Below are 15,525 nucleotides of genomic sequence, written 5' to 3'. Positions count from 1 at the left end.
GGACCATCACAATTACATTTATGGAATAGGACATACTTTTAAATACATCAGATGAATTCCAACCCACGCTTTGGAGCATTAAGACAAGCTCTTAAAAACTGAGATTCTGTCTGCTCTATATGGACATTAAAGATCTATGGCACTTTTTTTAAGTTGAGATGTTTGCCACAGCTAAAATTTCCCTGACCACTCCCCACCATTATGCAGCGTGCCATGTGCCAATTGTCCATCTGGCTGCTATTCTCCACCCCAGGAATAGATGCATTTGAGTGCTGCATGAATTGATTCCAGAATGTCTTTTGTAAAATGCTTTGAGATCCTTCTAGATAATTTCAGTGTGAAACATTACTATGAAGGTACAGCTACAAAAGCAATGGCATGAGGGCCAGGATCATGAAAGAGATGGAAAAGGTTTTCAGCAAAACAAGCTTTTAGAGTTTCTCTCTGTGTATACTTTGAAAGGGGTCAAAGGTTCATTGTATGTTGGCAAGCATGTGAGTGCTGTGTGTACACCACAGGCAGTAATTAGATCATCTTTCTAAATTATGTTATCAGGAAATATCTATAATATTTGTATGGGTCTAAAATGCTCTAGATTATACTCTGAGAATAGAATGTTCTCTGCATAAAGAGTGAGCTTGTATTAAATCAATGAGAATGTACTCAGCAACATCAATTAAAGTTAATAGGATTTTTTACCACAGCATCAGGAAGCTGGAATAGTTTAAAATACTTAAGTCTCCTAACCCTCTTTGCTTCCCTAGGAAACTTAAAAAAAAACAAAAAAACCCCAAAGCTTCTGGGACATTCCTAAGATTTTATAATAAAATGCTTTTTTTCTCTTTTACTCAGGATTTTATATATTGCTCATCTGCATAGTATCTGAATCCTTTATATAGATATCTTTGCTTTTCATCCATAGATCTCAAATTCTAGCACATTTTTTGCAGACTGAACTGCAGAGTGATTAAGGTTTCACGTTTTCAACAGTGTCCACTAATATTAGACACCTCATTCTTTAGGTGCCCACCTTGAGATGCTTGAGGCCTGATTTCTGAGTTGCTGAGCGCCCAACACTTTCACTGACGTAAATGGGAGTTGTGGCTGCTCAGCAGTTCTGAAAATTGGGCCCCAGGTGTCTCAAGATGAGCATCTTAAACATTCCACCTTTCCAAAATGAGCAGACACTTTTGACTAGAAGGTCACAAAACAAATCCATGACAGAGCTGGGAATAGAATCAAGGTCTTCAGATTCCCAGTCCAGTGCCTTACTCACTGCATTCAGTTACAGAAATGGCACAAATCTGGGTACTTTGAATGTGATTAGTGGCTGTTTGTAGTACTAGCAAGTGGAGTTCATATTTAAATGCCATACAAACAATTATCTGTTGGGTCCAATGGACACTTGTTGGGGCACTTGGGACACTAACCTTAGTTTACCTTCATTATAATTTCATGCACCATTCACAGTGATTAATTCAGCTGCAAAATTTGGATCTGGATCTAGATATGAACTGCCCCTAAGCTCAAGGCAGTTCATATCAGAGTGTTTTGATTCAGGCCCAGCTCTAATCTCCAAGTTGCTCAAATAGCATGGTGATGAGCTTGTGATAGTTGGATAGCAAATCCCCCCCCTGGATACTTGGTAGAGAAAGGGCCCTCTGTAGAATTAATAAGCTTTTTCAGCTGAGCTAATTATTCAGCTGCTGGTATTTCTCATTCTCTGTATTATACAGGACAGCAGATTCCATTCACAACTCATACACCAAATGACTTTAGGACCTTCAGTTTTAGTGGTTTGTTTTATTAATATTTGTTTTTTAAAATGCTTTTTCCCTTCAGGCAAAACCTGCTCTCTTTTCGTCACAATCCCTGTAATGAATTGAGGTATACAAAGCTGGTCATACAATACGTATCAGCAGCGCGCGGAGAAAGACTCTTAGGGAAGAGTTTCCATAGAAACACTGACGTCCTGCCCTGCTAACAGGACATCGAGTTCCTTGAACGGGAGGTATGTTTTTTTTTTAAAGGAGCAGTTAGATGGCCGAAAGCCAACCGAGCAGAGCTATGATTGCTTCTCCCAGCAGAATAGGATTTGTAGTTGGGGAAAAAAGAAGCTACCCTTGTATTATAAAATTTATGCTTTGATGACTAAATGATACAATATGTATCATGGTAAATAATTAAACTGCTGACCACACAGTGATCAATAGAGAGAGCCAAAAAATGTAAAAACGGTATTTGAGGCTGTGAAATAATGCTTCTAAAACCCTATCAGATTTTGTCACAGATTCCATCCTTAGGTGCCTTAAATTCAGCACAAACCCACATGACGCAGACAAAAAAGCTCCAAGGGGCATCCAAGGTTGCACCTCAATGGTACAGCCTCCCTGGTTGGCCTTGGATTGAGACAAATGTTTTGCTAATGCTCTAGTTCTATATTTTAAATGGCCTCATGCTTACCAGGCTAAACAGTGGCAGAGCAGCTGTGTCTGGAATATATAGCTTCTAAGGGGAAGCACAGTCAAAGGAAATATTTTTATTAGCAGGGTCAGAAATCATGCAAAATAAAACTGGATTATGCAAAAAATCCACCACTGAAAGCTTTCTGGCAGGTTTGTTCATGCTAATGAGATATTTTGGTACAGAGAAAGACACACAGATAATCGTCATAAATCTGACAAACATAACCTTCTCAGAAAATATGGCCTGGTATCTGCAGTAGTGACCTGATTGAAAGCTCATTGAAGTCAATGGGAGTCTTTCCATGGGCTTCAGGAGACTTTTGCTCAGATAACATGCCTGATCCCCAGTCTGAGAAAGAGAGCAGCCATCTGAGTGAATATCCTTTGGCCTCAGCATTATTAACTTCCTTAGGCTATTTTTGCTTAAACCTGGATATCTTTATCAGAATTCAGACAACTATCAGATGCAGTAAAACACATCTCTATTCAGATTCTTATACTTGCCTAACTCCAGAATATCTGAGCAGTCATGATGAGTTATACAACGTGAGGAATATCTGTCATTTACAGTTCTGTCTCCATTCCTCTCCACAGGATGATATAGTGCTTGTGTGTCTTTTTGTTAAAGGTGATGTTCTATGCAGGGGCGGTGAGTTATATGGGCCCGTGGTGCTTTGGCTCCTGCAAATTCAGGGCCCGGCTCCACCTATGTTGGGGGCTGGGTCTCTTCCCCAGCCGCACCTGCCGCCCTCACACGCCTCCCCTGGAGCATCCCCCAGCCCCGTGCGCCTCTCCCAGGCAGCAGGCGGCTGCCCCCTGCAGTTCCACACTGTGCTCCCTCTCTGGCCGCTGCTGGTTACAAGGGAGCAGTGCCAGGGGCAGGCTGAGGCGGCTGCTGTGCCTGCAGAGGGAGGAAGGGAGGAGGCGCATGGCAGCCCCCCCCAAGCCCCGGCAGGCAACTCCGAAGTGTTGGGGAGGGCTTATCCTGGCTGGACCTCCTGAGCAGCAGCCTGGTGGGAGCTTGGGTGAGGGTCGTACTGGGGGAGCTGGGGAGGGGCCCCCTCTTCCCCAGAGCTCACTGCTGCTGGGGAGAGGGCTGGGGGAGTCCTCTCTGGCCCCCAGCCCTGAGGCAATCTCCCTGCTGCACCCCAAACTCCTTATCCCTAGCCCAGCCCCATGCCTTGCACCCCCTCCTGCACCCCAACCCTCTGTCCCAGCCCAGAGCCTGCAGCAAGCACCCAACCTCCCTCCTGCACCCAGCACCCCAAACCCCCTCCTGCACCCCAACCCCCTGTCCCAGCCCAGAGCCTGCACCCAACACCCAAACTCCCTCCCAGAGCCCGCACCCACCTCTGCACCCCAACCCCTGTCCCAGCCCAGAGCCTGCACCCAGCACTCAAACACTGTTCCAGAGCCCGCACCCGTTCTGGGCACCACCAAAAATTATACAAACCTGCCGCTCCTGGTTCTATGCGGTATGCATTTTTATTTGTGAAGACAAGGTGGAGGAAGAGTCTTTTGCATTTGGACTGGAAAGTGTTGAGGTTTCAGGTAGTTTCTACTTCCTGCAGAAGTGGTTCCACAGTTTGGACCAGCCCCAAGAAGGTTCTGTTTCCTGTGCAAACCATGTCCATTTTATTCAAAAATATTTAATAATTTTGAGTGCCTCAGTTCTTGGGCACTCAACTTGAGACACCTTGATTATTCACCTTGATGATTATCAGAGAGTGATGAGCATCCACAATTCCATCAGAAGTTAATAAAAGCTACAAGTGCTTGGCATCTCTGAAAATTAGGCCCAAATTGTCTCAAGTTCGGCATTCAAAATCAGAGGCCACTTTTGAAAATGTTGGCCTCTGTAGCTTTGTACTTGTCATGAGATGGACCAAGCCCATTGGCTGCAGCCCCTGTAGAGTATGTTTTTTGCATTATTATTGTAGCTACTTCAAACTGTATGGTGAAAATAAAATTGCAAACCACTTCAGAACCCTAAGTTTGTGACAATATTTAAAACTCCTGTTAGTGAATTATAGGAAAGGCTCCCATTGACTTCAGTGGGATCAGTCCCTGTCTGCAGAAGGTAGAACTGCTCTATTTGCATAGGGATTGTTTTAATAAAACCTGTTCAACAAGGTGTACTGCAGAAATGGACACACAAAGGAGGACCAGCAGCAGGTATGTGTCTGAGTTCTGGCAAAACATACCTATTGGCCCAAAAAGGTGATGACAGTAAATATTTTCAAGGGAAAGGTAAGAGAAAGAATCATATTAGATAATAGACAAGACTGCCAAACCTCTTCATAGCAGCTGAAGTGTAAATGTTTCTCTATACATTAAAAGAACGACTTATAAATAATCAAGATAACATGGAAGAGTCACTTTATGTAGAGAAACTTCTCTTCTAAGAAACCAGAGGGATCTGAGGGCTAATTATACTCTATGTTAGATTTTATGTCAGTTTGGAAGGTGTTCGTATATATCTGCATGACAAGTGCAGTTTAAATACTTAGACAGCTAAGATGCATGCACACCATGAAGGGCACGCTCAGACCTAGGAATGCACTCTCCCACAAAAACAAAACAACTGAGTCATGGGTGGAGGCTAAAGGAAACACCTTGAATTGTGATCTCATAAGCTAGGTAGTCAGGTGTGGTCAGTATTTGGTTGGTTGCCACAGGGTGGTGTAGAAAGTCCTGATGACTAGTTAGGTGGCACTCTTCCTTCTAAGAACTTGTCTATGCACACACTGCTTTTTCTATCTTGGTTTAGAAACTTAATACTGTTAAAGCGGGACAACTCCCTGGTGTGAATGCGGGCTGCATGCGGCCCATCAGGGTAATCCACTGGCGAGCCACGAGACATTTTGTTTACATTTACAATCTGCAGGCACGGCCCCCCGCAACCCTCAGTGGCCGTGGTTCGCCATTCCTGGCCAATGAGAGCTGCAGGAAACAGCAGCCAGCACGTCCCTGCGGCCCGCCACTTCCCGCAGCTCCCATTGGCCGGGAATGGCAAACCGCGGCCACTGGGAGCTGCGGGAGGCCGTGCCTGTGGACGGTCAATGTAAACAAACTGTCTCACAGACCGGCAGCGGATTATCCTGATGGGCCGCGTGCGACCCGCGAGCTGCTGGTTGCCCACCACTGCTTTATACCATATAAACTATAAACAGTTTGGTTACTAATCTAGGGCCCCAATTCAGCAAAGCACTTAATCTCATGCTTAAGTGTAATTGAAGCCAATGGGATTTAATGCATATACTTAAAGTTAAGCATGTGTTTAAGTGTGTTGCTTAATCGGGGCCTAAAGCCAGATGTGAAAACTCACCAGCAATTGGCAGCATTGCTCAGGGCCAGCTCCTTTTTCTTTGTTTTTATTGGGAAGTGCTGCTTCATAAAACCCAAAAGGTAAAGCGCCAGAATAGGCATGAGAATGGTTATATGTTAAAAAAGGGTAGATGGCAACAGGAAAACAACATGAGAAGAGGAGGTCTCATCTCTTAATCCTTTTCATATATCTATAACTGTAATAGGCAACTAGGGATTCTCATAGTCCCAAATGCTAGTTTATGTGTCTGTCTAACACTATCCCCTGAAATCTATCTCTTTTCGTGTAGGCCCCACTCCATGTCCATTAACTGCAAAAGTCACCATCTATTTGGTTATGAAAATAATTTACAAGAGGACTTCCAGCTTGCCTTGATTTGTAGTTTTCTCCCCTGCAGTGCAGTCATTTCATGTCACCGTTGTTGAGTCTATGGTCGGCCTTAGAGAGACCCTGTGCGTTGATGACACCAAGCAGCATAGATTGTGTGTAGTTAGTTTGGGAGCTGGAGAATCAAAAAGAGCTGTGGGGTCCTATCTGTGTCCAGGTGCATAAATAAATTATTGCATTTATATTCATTATAGCTGAGTCCTGGCTCTTTTCCACTGTAGGCTGCGTGGCCATCCCTCCTTGTCAGTCTCTGGGGGAGGCCAGGCCTCCCTCACTGTCACATACCTGCAAAGGTGAGCTCAAAGGGGGGAATTAGCTACAACTAGTCTTCTGGCTCTCCAGCTGGGCAGAACAGTATAGCAGCCAACAGTTAGTAGGCTCTGACCTGCCAGCAGGGCAGCGTGACTAAGCAGTCTATGAGCCTCAGGCCCAGTCAGAGCGGCGCACGAATAAAGTCTAGGGGCTCAGGCACAGGAGCCCGAGGTGTGCAGGCTTCCGGGCCTAAGGAGGGGGAGTACTGCCATCCCCAGGGGAGGGTTGAAGGGGGGACATGGGCCCACCCAACTCCACCACATCCCAGCCCAAGGCCCTAACAGTGGTGGAGTCGCCTGCCACTGGGTCAGCAGGTAATCCACCCACAGCACACTGACCTTGTATCTGGCCGTTTCCCAACCAGATGGTTGTCTGGTTTCCATGGGTTGCTTCCTACTCTCCCCCTCAGGTGTACCTGTGTCCGTTGACTCAGGGATTGCTGGCCAATCTGCAGGCAGCAGCCCCAACAGCTCGTCAGTGTCTCACTCGGCTAGCAGCCCGGGGAGATCCAGCCAGGGAAGCCCTGGCAGCTCCTCGGTGCCTTGGTCAGCCAACAGTCCTGGGAGTTCTGACCAATCCTCAGGAGGCAACCCCAGGAGTTCCTCTGCTGGCTTCAGCAGCAAGCGGGACGCATCTGTCTCCTATGGCAGCTCCCACCCAACTGAGCTGCAAGGCCCGCCTTTTGGACTTCCCCTTCCTGTCCCACCCTTCCGTTTCAGGCGGGGCAGACATGACTCTTCTGTTTGGCCCACCAGGGAATGTGTTGCGGTCCCTCCTTGTCATTCTCTAAGGGAGGCTACGCCTCCTCACTACATCCACATTCATCCATCAGCAATGTCAATGATTGAGGGAGCCATCGTACCCAGCCTCATACTTAGTTCCATCTTCTGATCTTTCATCCACAAGATTTGCAAAATGTTTGCGATATCTGAGAATTATTGCAAACTATATGCATGAAATGATTTACCATCTGAAAAGCCTTGGCCAGGAATCATTTAGTCTTTGATAATTTTTTGCTACTGTCAGAAATCAAAACCGTTTCTTACAATAAAGAAAAATAAGTTGCCATCGCAGGCTTGTAAACAGAGGTTTTTGTTTCCCAAACGCGATACAAATGTGGGACATTGAACCATTTTGCTGTGTTACAGTTACATTCATCACAAGACTATTGCAAAGTCATCAACCTCTCACTTCAAATAACAAACCAGAGGTTGACAGGACAGAATGAAAAATAACAAAATGAAGATTACAACATCTTAAAGACAAGAACCTGGAAAAAAAATTAAACATGACAGTAACAATTACAGCCATCTAGTGGGCAAAGTTAAAAAAATAGCTGATAGAAAAATACATGTACATTTTTTAAAAAATTGCAAATGATTTTTTTAATGGGCTGGTGCCATTTTTTTTTTCTTTCTGATGGATAAATAAGACCTAAACGTTTTTTTAAAATGCGCTTTTTTCCTGCTAATTTTTGACCTTGGAAAGCTCAGGAATGCCAGCTTTGGTCTGCCAATTCTACTTTTGTTCAGAGACTTGAGGTTCTCAGAGGATGTATATTGTTAGCGCTCACATTTTAATTGAAAGGACAGAATTGATTCTTTAACAGAGACTTCCTTTCTCCAAATGGTCCATTAAAATGTGAAGTTAAATATGTGCTAACTTAATCAAACAAAAATCAACAAGTTTTAAACAGTGATTACAAATCTCTTCTCCTTTCAGCTGCTTTACTTTCATTCTCTTGGCTGTTGACATAATCATTTCAGAAGACCTCCAGTCATCATAGAGTCTTTCCTGCGAGACCGGATGTAAGTCTCTAAAGTGAAAAAGCAAATAGAATTTATTTTTTTAAAAACCCTTAAGTTTTTTTTGTCTATCAGAAGGTTTTTATAAAAAGTACTAGCCTATTTATTTTCTTTTGCAGTTCACCTATAAATACAAAACATGGGCCCACATTGTAAACTTAAGATCTGGATTCCAAATACCCCAGTGTTTTTATTTGGCCCGTTATAAAGTTAGGAGCCATCTCTCTCCCTCTTCCCCTTCCCCCGCCCCTCTAGGATGACCAGATGTCCCGATTTTATAGGGACAGTCCTGATTTTTGGGTCTTTTTCTTATATAGGCTCCTATTACTCCCCACCCCGTCCCAATTTTTCACACTTGCTGTCTGGTCTCTCTCTCTCTCTCTCTCTCTCTCTCACACACACACACACACACACACACACACACACACACACACACACATATATATATATATATATATATATTTGGGGCAGTCCCTCGGAGTGGAATAAAGTGCTATAGGATTTTTAATCTCCATGACAAGCAATAACTGACTGTGAATTTGGGAAGTCCTCCTTGGCATGCATTCAAGCCAGTATTAATGGAAAACTCCACATGCCAATCTCATGAGTCACCCCAAACAGCGGTTTCTAATACTCATTGCGCATATTGGCTTGACTTCTCGTAAATAAATAAATAAATAAGCAAATTCACACACAATATGTGCATCACCAGTGATTACAAGTCCATAGTTGTAGAGTCTGGTTACTGTTCCTGTTGACTTCAATGGGGATTTTGTCCTTGGCTCCAACTGGAGCGAGTTTGGGCTCTTAGTCAAGTTACTTTACATCAAACTTATTGATTTCCAAAACTTTACACTGCAAAAAGCTTTATGGTGCTATTCCCGACAGTCCCTATCCCTTCATTTCACATTCTAGGCAGAAACCTTTTGCAGAAAATATGTAAAGTTCTCTGTGCACCCATAATACACATTTCTCTGGAGGTAGATCTACAAAGATGTATGCACATGATGCATCTAAATCCCCTCTGTGTCCTGTACTCCTTTAGCAAAAACAAATATCCAAGTAGCAATTTACCCAAAGCTAGAAAACATTTGGCGAGAGAGGGGGAAAGCTATTTAAATAGTGCAATCCCGCAGAACCTGTTTGGTGTGTTGGAAAACATCTTGGCTCTCCCTTGTACAAATTGTGTGGGTGTCTTTTACTTCCTCCTACAGGACTGTAGGGGTGGGGTGAAGGGCAGAATGTCAGTTACCTGAACTGTGAATTTCCTGGCCTTTGTCATTTTTGAATTGCAGCCCTATTTCGGCTGAGGTAACGCAGTGCAACATGTCATATAAACCCCTAGATAGGCACAGAGCTAGATTTTAGATGTAGTCGCTGAGATTTAATTAACCTTTGTCTTGACAAGTGGAAATAACTTGCTGTGACTCAGGGTGCATTTTTTACAAAGAAAAATGGTACTGAAGGTGGGATCGGGTTAGTTGTATAAGTGCTGACCAGCGTGAATAAAACCCAGTGAGAGTGCTTTTTAGGAGGACTGGAATAAAATATATTATTTATTAGACTGGGAAGCCTTTGGGGCAGGGACTGATTCATAGTTTGCATAGTTTTCAATGTAAAAACCATCCCGAGCTGCCATTATTGGTTAAAAATTATTTGTATTACAGCGGTGCCTAGACGCCCCAGCAAAGAATGTGCTAGGTGCTGTACAGACCCATAATAAGGGATGGTCCCCATCCTGGAGAACTTACAATGGTATGCAGAGATGAAGTGACTTGCCCAATATTGCATTATAGGTCAGTGTTAGATCCAGGAATATCACCCATTTGGCTTCCTGAGTCCCAGTCCAGTGCTCTTCCCGCTATAGTGGGCCACACTATTACAGTAACTACGTGAATCTCTTATCAGCTCCTTTTCTTTCTTTAAATGTAAGTGTATATACAGTCCATACAATGTACCCTTCCAAGTGGAAGGAAATATCTGCAGAGCATGTGTGTGCCCTGCTCCTTGGAGCATTGTTCCTGGCTGGAACACCATTTGACAGCAGCGTCTGTTTACTTTGTCAGTTTTCTATTAAAATGAAAAGTCTGAACACACACAAGAGCAGTGGAATCTGAAACCATTTGAAAATGGGGAGGCAAGGCTGCCGTGTGCAAGGTACTTTCGGAGCTTGGACACCGCACTGGGTAAAAATCCTACTGCCTCTGATACACACAAGCTCTCTTTTAGCCCCTGGGGCTGTGTTTCTTGTTCCATAGTCTCCTCTATGCTGGAGAGCCCTGATATAAGAAGGGTCCCTGAGCAGCAGCAGACACAAATCCCTGCTAGTGGAACTCCACTGGGCCATGGTCTCAGGGGGTGGATGCTAGAGCACAGAACCTCCATGTGGATTGCTCCTGCTTCCTGGCCAAATGACAGGATCTGCCACTTTGTTGGTCCCGTGGTTCATTCCTCAGCTGGGAAGCCCTCCCAAATCCATTGGAGGGATCAAGGAGAAGCTCTGCTAGGGGATTCTCATGTGTTTTTCCTCTTCTTTGATGCCTCCTTCCTTCCTCCTCCTCCCTAGGTTTTACTGCTAGAATGGGCAATCTTTCCGTTCTAATGCACGCAGAGCAGTACACGTGCATGGTAGTTGAGAACCACATGCAAACCATGATCCTTGAACTTAATAAAATATAAGGGTCTAATCCTCTACCCACTGAAGTCGATGAGTGCTTTGCCTGTGACTTCAATGGAAAAATAAAAGGACACAGAAAAGCAAGATGACAAGGGGACAAAGACTGGCCTGGCGATCAATACAGAAAGGCTTTGCGAAAGGGGTTGGGTTTAAAGAGGGATTTGGAATGAAAGTACTTGGCACATATAAAGGCAATAGCATGGAAGAACACATGGGTGCTGGGAGTAGGAGTGCTGAGGGTGCTGCTGCACCCCCGGCTTGAAGTAGTAATAACCCAAATACATGGTTCCCACCTTCAACACCCCCAGTATAAAAATTGTGACAGCACCACTGGAAGAACATGAGCTACAGAGAGTGAGAGAAAGCACAAGGAGCACCTAGGAGAGGAGAGTGAGAGGAGAATAGGAATGAGGTTTAAACTATAGATTTGTGCTAGCCAATGAAATATCTGTACTGAACATATACAATTTGTGTAGCAATCAGAAGTTCTACATAATAACCGAAGACATCCCATCTTGCACAAGGTGAGAGGGGGCAAACTGGCAGTGGCTTGGGAGCAAGGAGCCAACATAGAAAAGAGAAACATGGAAAAATAGCCATAGTATGCACTTACCTGGCATTTTCTGTGCTTATCAAAGTGCTTAACAAAGTGCTTAACAAGCATAAATGGGTTAATTCTCACAACGCCCCCGGGAGATAGGCAAGTATTATGATCCCCATTTGCAGATGGCGAAACTGAAGCAGGGAGAGGTTAAGTGACATACCCAAAGTCACACAGGGTTTAGTGGCAGAGCTGAGAATAGCACCCAGCTCTCCTGACTCTCAGCTCCACGGGTCTCATTCTCTATTGTGCAACTTTACCCTGCTCTCTGGAAACATAAAGGGGAGAGAAACAGGATACTGAGAATATCCTCTGGGCAGGCACTTTCCTAACTGGCACAGAGCTGGCAGAAGGGCTCTATGTTGGTATAGGGGACATATCAAGGGTGGTCCAGGAAACTGGATGGGAACAAGCTCATTGCACTGTGGTTATCCTCGGCTTCTTCGCTGAAGCAAAGCATAAATTACAGCAGCCTCCGGCTGCTCCGAGGCCAAGCACACCGCTTAATTTGTCATGGAAGAGGTACCAGGGCTCAAGCAATTTTTTTTTTACTTTCATAACTGATGTGGCAAGCTCAGAAGTGCTGGGGCTATGAACCGCCAAGCCTAGAGGTGCCAAGGCTCAGCCCTGGCAAGCCCGGGCACAAATTAAGCACTGGCCAAGCAGAATCTCTAGCTACCCCAAAATACATGGAGCACAGGGGTGACTTGGAAAACTCTTTTCCCCTTCTCCTGCCTTCCAGTTATTGCCACAGAATGCAGCCCATTGTAGCTCCATGGTCAGCTCATTGACCCAGTAAAACTGGTAACAGCCAGCAATTTTTATTGAGAAAAAGTGACTCCATTGTCCACGATGGGTGCCTTGGAATTAAAAAAAATATATCAACATTTGGCGCTGGTTGCCACTTTCTGAGCTAAAAACTGAGGGCCAGATGCTCACCTGGTGTATATTGCAATGAAGCTATGTCAATTTGCACCAGATGAAGATCTAGCCCCCAGATTGTCAGCTATGCCTATCATAGACAAGATTGGCTGAGGATTCTCCCTACACAGAAAAACGTGACAGACAGGCAGTGCTGATAGAGTTTGTCTTAACCAACCCCAGCAGGCAGTTCAGTTCAGAAAGACATGCTTGGCAGTTTTGCCAATGGTGGCTCCCTGAAACAAAATCGACAGCCATTTCTCAGAATTATTGCCAGGGTATTAGGACAATTATTGCTTTCCTCTAGCCATGGATGTGTAAAAACGTGATGCCTCTTTTTGCAAAATTCTCATCTCCCTCTGTGGCAAAATTTAGTAACTGTCAGTCATTTCTGCCTTGAGGGGTGGGAGGGAATCCTCTGTCATATCAGAAAATGAGAAAATTGTCAGTATCTTAAGTGTATGTGAAAAATAGCAGCCTTTTACTTCCATTTGGGAAAATGGATCCTGGTTGCAACGATTTGCAAATGTTGGCAGCGTCTTATAGTTTTAAAAATGTTAGTGCTTCTAGGTCAGGGGTCGGCAACCTTTCAGAAGTGGTGTGCCGAGTTGTCTTTTATTCACTCTAAATTAAGGATTACGTGTGCCAGTAATACATTTTAATGTTTTTAGAAGGTCTCTTTCTATAAGTCTATAATATATAACTAAACTATTGTTGTATGTAAAGTAAATAAGGTTTTTAAAATGTTTAAGAAGCTTCATTTAAAATTAAATTAAAATGCAGAGCCCCCCCGGACGGGTGGTCAGGATCCGGGCAGTGTGAGTGCCACTGAAAATCAGCTAGCGTGCCGCCTTCAGCACACGTGCCGTAGGTTGCCTATCCCTGTTCTAGGTATTTAAAAATTCCAGAGTTCTCCGTATTAAAAATATTATCTTGCTCTCAGCAGCATTTCTCAGAAGTCTCTGTCCTTATCAAAGATGAACTAGCCTTGTAGGATACTGGGTATATTTGGAAACCAGTATCTGAGCTGGTGTTTTTATGCAGAGTAAACGGATTTTGATAGGACAATCTCTGAGGATAGCCTGTGTATGTGAATTTAGGATAAAGAACACATGTCTTAGATGAGGCATGAGTCTCATGTTTATAAATATTATCAATTTCCTCTCACTAGAACCAAGAACAGAAAATCAGACAATAAGTATATATTTTTTAAAAGTACCTTGAGTAAGTCATCAATCCCCAAGTGCAGGGGTAGGCAACCTATGGCATGTGTGCCGAAGGCAGCACACGAGCTGATTTTCAGCAGCACTCACACTGCCCGGGTCCTGGCCACCCGTCCGGGGCGGCTCTGCATTTTAATTTAATTTTAAATGAAGCTTCTTAAACATTTTAAAAACCTTATTTACTTTACATACAACAATAGTTTAGTTATATATTATAGACTTATAGAAAGAGACCTTCTAAAAACATTAAAATGTATTACTGGCACACGTAATCCTTAATTTAGAGTGAATAAAAGACAACTCGGCACACCGCTTCTAAAAGGTTGCCGACCCCTGCCCAAGTGCATTACACATACTCTTGGTGACAGACCGGTAGAGAGAACAGGAACTTACTGGGCACAGAGCCAGTCTTAGAATTGGTCCCTCCTTTTTCAGGGCTGAGTCACTTCAGTAGGCTCAGTTTTGCCTACCCCAAGCATTCTAAAATCATGAGCGCTCCTCCTCCTCTCCCAAAGAGGCAAGGGCAACAGCATGGGGTCCTTTCTATGCCCAGAAGTGACAGCACAGGCTGACTTCCCCTCAGGCATAGCAGAGGTGGCAGCCGGGATCCCCTCTAATCCCCTGGCGAGGCAGAGGTGGCAACAAGAGGTTCCACATCTTGTTGCAGTATTTTGGAGGGTATTTGTTTAAACGGGTGGGCCAGACCTGTTGCATTCTTCTATTCTGGCCATGCACAGAGTTCTCTCCTGGGATGGTTTGGGTGGGGAGCCCCAGAGCAGAAGATCTGGGAGTTAACACCCCACTGAAATGCATGGGGCAGCTCATACCTCTGAACTATCATTTCAGGCTGCCTGCAGACTCAGTCAGATATCACAGTATTGGTTACGCTCTGTGCACGCTGTGAAGCTTTAAAGTGAAAACTGAGATTCTGATGTAACCGCATGACTCCAGTGGCCTTAGATACTGCCTACCATGCCTGTGCCTTAAACGAGCCCTGCTTAACTGATGCAAGGCAATGGAGAGTCAAGGCCCAGCATCTCATACCTGGGGATGCCAAAGCGTGGTTTAATTCAAGCCTGAAGCTCAGGTAACTAATACCACCTAGAACCCCTAGTGTTAAAAGTCTAAATCTTGTCTACATTCAAAGGGGTTGGCTTGAGTAAGGTGTCAGGAGCCCGGAGTGACTATTCCTGCTATTCGCGCAGTATTATAGCAGCTAACCTTCTTGGTATCCTTACATTTTGCATCTCTCTGTTGGAATATGTGTGCCTTTTGTTTTTATGATCCATCTCTTATTTTTATTCCCCCATGAGATTTGTTTGCCCTGCTCTTTTTTTGCACTGGGCCTCTATGAGTGACTAGAACTCAGGGCTCTCACTGTCAGTACAGTAGACATGACAGAGCAAAACTAGCAGTTGGCATTCAATGGACACCTGCCCTGTGGCCCCCACAAAACACTTAAAATAGCTTTTGTTTGATAAAATATAGTACCTGTAGCTTGAACAATGGACTATGACAAGGTACATGCTTAATGTGCTTATTGTGCCTAGCGTGACTATCATATGCTAAGGTGAGTGTTTACCTGCCAGACTGAAGGTAGAGTGCTGTAAATGGGCCTAGAAGGCCTAATAATGCCATTATAACATGTGCTTTAAAAAATGATACCAATACACTAAATAAAATAAAGTTTGTTTCATTACTTGGACCCCAAAAGAGTGTCTAAGGGAAACATTATTTAAAATGTTTCTTGAACGAAAATCTGAATGTTGCCAATAAACAATGCAGCACTTTACAGGCGTTCTGTGT

At 44.2% G+C, this 15,525-nt stretch overlaps 1 long non-coding RNA gene across 1 annotated transcript in view; it reads left to right on the top strand.

Annotated features, from left to right (window-relative positions):
• Positions 1–15,525, top strand: part of LOC120383231 — a 42,920-nt gene that overhangs the window by 17,717 nt on the left and 9,678 nt on the right. The window contains exons 3-4 of the long non-coding RNA XR_005588380.1: positions 1,843–2,011; positions 8,215–8,300. This is a non-coding gene — a long non-coding RNA (uncharacterized LOC120383231). The remainder of the gene's footprint in view (positions 1–1,842; positions 2,012–8,214; positions 8,301–15,525) is intronic.

The sequence above is a fragment of the Mauremys reevesii genome, linkage group 15 (assembly GCF_016161935.1).
Source record: "Mauremys reevesii isolate NIE-2019 linkage group 15, ASM1616193v1, whole genome shotgun sequence".
Classification (NCBI taxonomy): Eukaryota; Metazoa; Chordata; order Testudines; family Geoemydidae; genus Mauremys; species Mauremys reevesii.
The sequence above is the reverse complement of the archived record's forward strand: the minus strand, read 5'-3'. Positions and strand labels throughout refer to the sequence as shown.